The sequence below is a fragment of the Spermophilus citellus genome (genome assembly GCF_964194105.1).
Source record: "Spermophilus citellus genome assembly, chromosome: 1".
NCBI classification, from domain to species: domain Eukaryota; kingdom Metazoa; phylum Chordata; class Mammalia; order Rodentia; family Sciuridae; genus Spermophilus; species Spermophilus citellus.
Window position 1 is genome coordinate 146,071,025 of NC_138182.1, and position 6,728 is coordinate 146,077,752.

General features: G+C 40.7%; 1 protein-coding gene across 3 annotated transcripts in view; it reads right to left on the bottom strand.

Annotated features, from left to right (window-relative positions):
* Nucleotides 1–6,468, bottom strand: part of SAR1B (secretion associated Ras related GTPase 1B) — a 28,670-nt gene extending 22,202 nt beyond the window's left edge. Inside the window, exons 1-2 of one of the 3 annotated variants that reach the window (XM_081291352.1) lie at nt 6,321–6,452; nt 620–794 (exon numbers count right to left, since the gene is read on the bottom strand). The gene's annotated coding sequence lies outside the window, so the exon portion shown is untranslated. Of the gene's footprint in view, nt 1–619; nt 795–6,030; nt 6,281–6,320 lie in introns of those variants that run through there. The other 2 variants (XM_081291351.1, XM_081291353.1) reach the window with 2 other exon arrangements.
* Between the last annotated feature and the right edge of the window lie 260 nt (nt 6,469–6,728).

The window sequence follows — 6,728 nt, forward strand, 5'->3', positions numbered from 1 at the left end:
ACCAGTATTTTGATTTTTCTCCTGCTGGAGACCGAATTCAGGGGCACTTTATCACTGAGCAACTTCCTCAGCCATTTTTTTAAACAGATTTTTAAAAAATATTTATTTACCTTTTTTTACTTATAGGTGGACACAATATCTTCATTTTATTTTATGTGGTGCTGAGGATCAAACCCAGTGCTCCACCTATGAGCCACAACCCTAGCCCTTCCTCAGCCATTTTTATTTTTATTTTGAGACGGGGTCTTGCTATATTGCTAAAGGGCTTGCCAAATTGCTGAGGCTGGCCTGAACTTATGACCCTCCTGCCTCAGCCTCCCAAATTGGGGAGGACAGGTTTGTGTCACCTTGTTTGGTCCACTAGGGGTTTTTTATTTTTATTTTTAAAATATTTTTTAAATTGTAGATGGACACAATACCTTTATTTTATTTATTTATTTTTATGTGGTGCTGAGGATTGAACCCAGTGCCTCACACGTGCCAGACAAGTGGCTACTACTGAGCTACAACCCCAACCCCTCATCAGGGGTTTTTAAAAGCTCATAATATTCAATCAAACTGCTAATCTAGTACTCCAGAAATTCTACTATTTGCCTTTTAGCTACTGATCCAAGCTTACCTTATATATGTCCCTTTTTGCGGCTTTCCCTAGATCAAAGTAAACTTCTTGCCATTCACTGCAGGAGACTCAAACTTTGCAACCTTAAAACCTCTGCCCATTCTCCTTCTCAACATCAGAATGTTCTTCCACCATCTCTGCCTGTAATCCTTCTCCTTAAACACCAGACAAAATGCTATGGAAGAAATAAGGTCTCACTACAGATAGTCTTTAAGGGATAGATGGGAGTGGAAGAACCAATGTAACCCAGAAAGACTGGAAGAATTAGAAAAGACAATGATGAAAATGGAGGAAAAAAGTTAGTGAGCTTAAGTACAGCTGCAGAGAGGTCATAGCTGGCTTTGGTGAGGAGGAGCCAATTGTTGAGAGCATGAGCAGCCTGCAGTGGAACAGTGGTTTAGGATAACTTGTAGCTAGTACTTAAAGCAAAGCAAGGCTTATTTATGATGCATATACTTGATGTTCTTCAACAAGTTACAAGTTTCTTTCAAAATCTCTCTCAAGGTATTGTAAAGATCAGATGAAACAATATGCACAAAGTAAGCCTGGCTGCTGTTATTATTGAAAATTAAATGAGAACTTCTCATTCACCTAACTGAAAAAGTTAATTGGAAGAGGCAGTGGGGGAGAGATTCCCTTTTCAAAAATTTGAATGGGGGGCTGGGGTTGTGGCTCAGTGGTAGAGCACTTGCCTAGCACATGCAAGGCCCTGGGTTCCATCCTCAGCACCACATAAAAATAAAAAAATAAAGGTATTGTGTCCAACTACAACTAAAAAATAACATTAAAAAAAAGTTTGAATGGAATGAATGAGATTTTCTCAAGGATGGGTGAGGCTTCAGAATGATGATAAGGGAAGGGAAGGAACTACTGGGAAAGCAGAGGTTAAGAGGGAAAAAATTAAACTAAAAGGAAGGGACAAAGTCTGAAGAGGAGCTTGAACTGAGAGGTATCTCTTCCTCTAAGAGCACAAGGAAGAAATGCCAGGAAATCTGTGAAGGTGGCAGGAATCTGACTCCAAAAGGAAAGGGTGTAGAGACATTTTGAACAGAGCAAGCATCAGAACACCCACTGTGAGGAATAAACAGATCAAGTTAAATGATTGCTAAAGAGCTTGGGATATAGTTCAGTGGTAGAGTGTGCATGTGTAAGGCACTGGGTTCTATTCCTGGCATGGTGTGGTGGTTGGTGGATATTGCTAAAGAGATCTAAGGGCTGGGGTGGACTTGAAAAGCAAACATTCAAATAGTGCCAATCAACACTAATTTTTAACCCTTGATTCCCCAACCAGCAATGCTTGGCTTTAGACACCGGAGATTAGGGACTTTCAGGATTGGGATGAAAAAGGACAAGACTTGAAAAGTACTGATCAAAGGTACTGAAGTGATCTGATCAGAAGTCCAGGCTGAGTGAATAAAGGTGTATAGTCACTAGTATATAAGGGGGATGGTGGTGATGCTTCTCACAAAACAGAACCAGGAAATAGGGAGAAAGTCTGTAAGCCAAAACAAAGGTGTAGTTGAGACTGGATGAGAAGTGAAGGTTGGGCCACAAGTATACCAGTAAAATGAAGAATATGGGATTCAAGAATTCAAGAGAAGTTTAGGTCTGGGTGGTGGCAAGCTCCTGGCTCTGACTTGGACAGATAAAGAGAAGCCAGACTAGAGGGTACAATGTCCACAGTGACAGGCAGTGGAATCATCTAGAAGAGTAGAGGGCACTGCTATAGAAAGACAAAGTCCTCAAAGGAAATAATGGTTGGTAGGTGAAGAATGATTAAAAAAAAAAAAAAAAGGACTTTTTGCAAAAGAATGGTATCAATTTGTTGTTGTAAAACTTGACCCACACAGAAATAACGTAATAACATAGAGAAACTCTACTTCCAAAGAGACGTTTATAATTCTCTTGTGATTTATAACAACCTTAAAACAAACTAAAAGTTATTAGAAATGGAATTAACTATTTTTGTTGTTGTTTAAATAGAAGTAAGAATATCCAACTAAGAATAAAAGTTACTTAGCTCCAGATACCTGAGCCCTGAGAACAGGTTATACAACACCATGAACACACTATTAAGACATGTGAAGAGCAAAGGTCAAGAACAAGGAAACATATACACGTCAGCAGGTTTATTTATTCCATGAACACCAAACAGGAAAAGGCCCTAGGCAGATTAAAAAGTGATCTACTTAAGTAACATGAAAATCAGTACAAAGGCTATAATGGAACAGAACTTCTCAGATTACAAAAAAACTTTGTTCCATTAAATGTTTATGGACAACTCCCTTTACATGGAATTTCTAAAGCAGGCCAAACCTTAGACTAAGTAGATTAGTGGTTGTTAGTCTGGGAAATGGGAAAGTGGGGAGCCATTGCTAATGGGTTTCTTGAGGTAATTAAAATGTTTTGGAATTAGTGGTGATGTTTGTACAACACTAGACTATACTAACACTGAACTGAATACTTTAAATGGGAAAACTTTATGGTATGACACTGTAGATCAATAAAGCCGTTAAGTAAAAAAAAGCAAAAATTTTAAAATTTACATGAACATTTTATATTTATGACTCATTTATATGAATAATTAAGCAAAATCATTTTGATAATTTTTTTTTTCCTTTGTGGTGCTGTGGATCCAACTCAGCCTCATGCATGCTAGGCAAGTGGTCTACCATTCAGCTATATTCCAAGTCTGGTATGAACTTTAATATGATTACAGAATCAATTCATTAATAATTTTGGGATGAAAATCACAGTAGAGTCAAAGTGAAATAAAGAGAATATCTGTCCTAGAATAAAAACTATTTGGATTTGGCCAGGTGTGGTGCCTACAATCCCAGCAATTTGGGATGCCGAAGTAGCAGGATCACCAGCCTCAGCAACTTAGCAAGGCCCTAAGCAACTTAGCGAGACCATGTCTCAAAATAAAAAATAAAAAGGGCTGGGATATGGCTCAGTGGTAAAGTGCCTCTGGGTTCAATCCGCAGTACCAAAAACAAAACTATTTGGATTTAGAATGTCTCTTTCAAGGTCTTGGGGTGGTAAAACATGTGCCCACTATGTGTGACACCTTGGATTTTGTCTCCAGCACCACCAAAAAAGAAAAAGGAAAAAAGAAAAAAAAAAAAAGGAGACAAAAAGAGATAAAATGCACCATTTTAATACTATTGTTTCATTCTAGGAAAGCCAATCAGTCTTCCTGAGCCCTTTGCCTTTAGTATATATATAATAGGAATATCACTTGCCTCACAATATTGTTAAGATTGATGATGTGATAATACACATGAAAATACTTTGATTATTATAGAGGCACAGATGGATTTAGCTCATTCAGACTTAATTAATTGCTGGGCACAGTGGTGCATGCCTGTAATCCTAGCAGCTTGGGAGGCTAAGGCAGGAAGATCTTGAGTTCAAAGCCAGCCTCAGGGGCTGGGGATATGGCTCAAGTGGTAATGCGTGCGCAGAGCGCTGGGTTCAATCCTCAGCACCACATAAAAATAAAATAAAGATGTTGTGTCCACCGAAAACTAAAAAATAAATATTAAAAAATTCTCTCTTCAAAAAAACAAACAAACAAACAAACAAACAAACAAAAAAGCCAGCCTCAGCAACTAAGGTGCTAAGTAACTGTGTCTATTTTATTTAGACACAGAGTGAGACCCTATGTCTAAATAAAATACAAAAAATAGGGCTGGGGATGTGGCTCAGTGGGTAAATGCCCCTGAGTTAATCCCTAGTACTCCCCACCCCCCAAAAAAAAGATACAAGAAAGAGAAATCTTATCCTGGTGCCATGGCACATGCCTATAATCTCAGAGACTTGGGAGGCTAAGGTAGGAGGATTTCAAGTACCATGCCATTGACAGCAACTTAGTGAGGTCCTGTCTTGGGGAGAAGAAAAAGCACGGGCAAAGTACCCATGGGTTTGATCTCCAGTACAGAGGGAAAGGGAGGGAGGGAGGGAGGGAGGGAGAGAGAGAGAGAGAGAGAGAGAGAGAACTTTCAACACTGTGATTCACTGTGATTATTTGCTTGGTAATATTCTGCTGAGAAATTAAATAATTTAAAGAGTTTTAGTCAATTGTGTACTTAAAGAAAGGGGTGGAGAAATGATGAATCATTACTATAGAATTCTAGTTTGTAAGCTTGAAATGATGTGGCTGTGATTTCAATTTGTGATAGACTAATCTTTCGTGTCAAGTTTTGCTTGAATTACTACTCTAGCACAATAGTACCAGGCAAAAGAAGGTTAAAATGCACCATATTTAAACTGCTAAACTTCATAATTACACAGCTTCTCTAACATTTATGAAATGAAGACACTTTCCTTTTCTGCAAACTCAGAAACTGCCAATGAACATCTTAAATTTTTTTTCTTGAGATAGGGTTTTGCTATGATGCCAGGCTGGCCTCCAACTCCTAGGCTCAACTGATCCTCCCATCTCAGCTCCCTAAGTACCTAGTCATACAGGCCCAAGCCACCTAGCTTGGCTGCCTTTGAATTTTTAAAGTTCAAAATATCCTGGTGACAAACACAAATCTATTTAAAGATACAACAGTAAATACACATTGTTCTTCTATACTGTCACCACTAATTACTAACAAATTGTAAATCTTCCTTTATTCATCATCTGAAAAAGAGATGATACCACTACTTTCCTTGGCAGACTATTCCAGCCCCTTACACATAGTTGAAAGTAAATAAATGTTCTTTTTCTTTTTTCATCTGCTACAATGCCTCTTATATCCCTCATTTCCCCCCTCCCCACCCAAGGGGACTGAACCTAGGCATATTTTACCCCTGAGCCATATCCCCAGTCCTTTTTTATTTTTTATTTTGAGACAGGGTCTTGCTAAATTGCTGAGGCTGGCCTCGAACCCATAATCCTCCTGTCTCAGTCTCCCAAGTAGTTGGTATTATAGGTTTCTGACACCACGTATGGTTCATTCAAGATGACTTGAGGGATTCTTAACCGACATTTTATCATTCAACATAGTTCTTCAGAATAAGACAACATGATAACATAGAGCTTGAGGTAAGAATACGAAAACAAACAATAGTAGGCTTAATTTTTCAAGTTAAGTGGATTCCTCCACCTCATTTTGCCCAATATACCAAATAGCTTAAATTCCTGACAAATGTAGTTCTTTCGACTAACGATACCGGAGTTTTAGCTGTTTCAAACCAAATTTCTATTTCGTAGGAAAAAAATGTTGAACACTTTGTAAATCTTTGGCTTTCTAAAGTGAATCTTTTTCCCACTCAGCTGGGACTTGGCTATGGCAAAATGTTAACTACTGCCAGGAAGCAAGCTCGATTTGCCTCCTCGACAAACTGGAAAAGCTAAAAACAACACGCCGTGTCACAGCCTCTCCAGCAGTCAATGATGCCCGCTGCCTCCGCCTTACCAGGGGAGGAAACTGGGGCCCACGAAGGGGCTCGCCTGCTGTCATCTCGCGCTTTCCTGAAATAACAGCGCCTGAAGGCAGCCAGGTCCTGCCCAGAGGGACATCAGGGCGGCCCCGAAGAGCACTGTCCGGACTCATCGTCCCTCTAGACGCCCGATTCCTGGCGAAGAACTGGCGACTCTTCATCTCAGTGCCACCAGCAGGAGCCCAGGGTGGACCTAAGCTTTAAAGTGCGCCTTCTTTCTGGGTACACAGCTGCTGCCCGGCGGTCCGCAGGGGCTGCCACTCACCTGAGACTGGAACGAACGTAATTCCCTCCTCCGAGTCGGCTCTACACTTTCTGAGGCCGAATTGCAAAGCGCTATGGCTGCCGGACCCCAGCTCACGTCAGCTCCTTCCGGGCCAGAGGGTGCCTCACTAGCTAAGGTCCGCAGGGCCGCAGCACCGCACGCAATAAGTTCCGCCCTCTCAGGGTCTGGTAACCACTCCACACCTGCCACCCATTCTGGTAGGTTGAGCGTCCCTCCCCACACCAGCCCCAAGAGGATTTAGCGACCCACTGGCCTAGAAGAGAAAGGAATACTGATGCCTCGCTTGAAAAAGTTATCCATCACATCGGTTTCTTAAAAGTACCCTTTTAGCGGGAGGCAGTGGCACATGCCAGTAATTTCAGTGTCTTGGGAGGATGAGACAGAAGG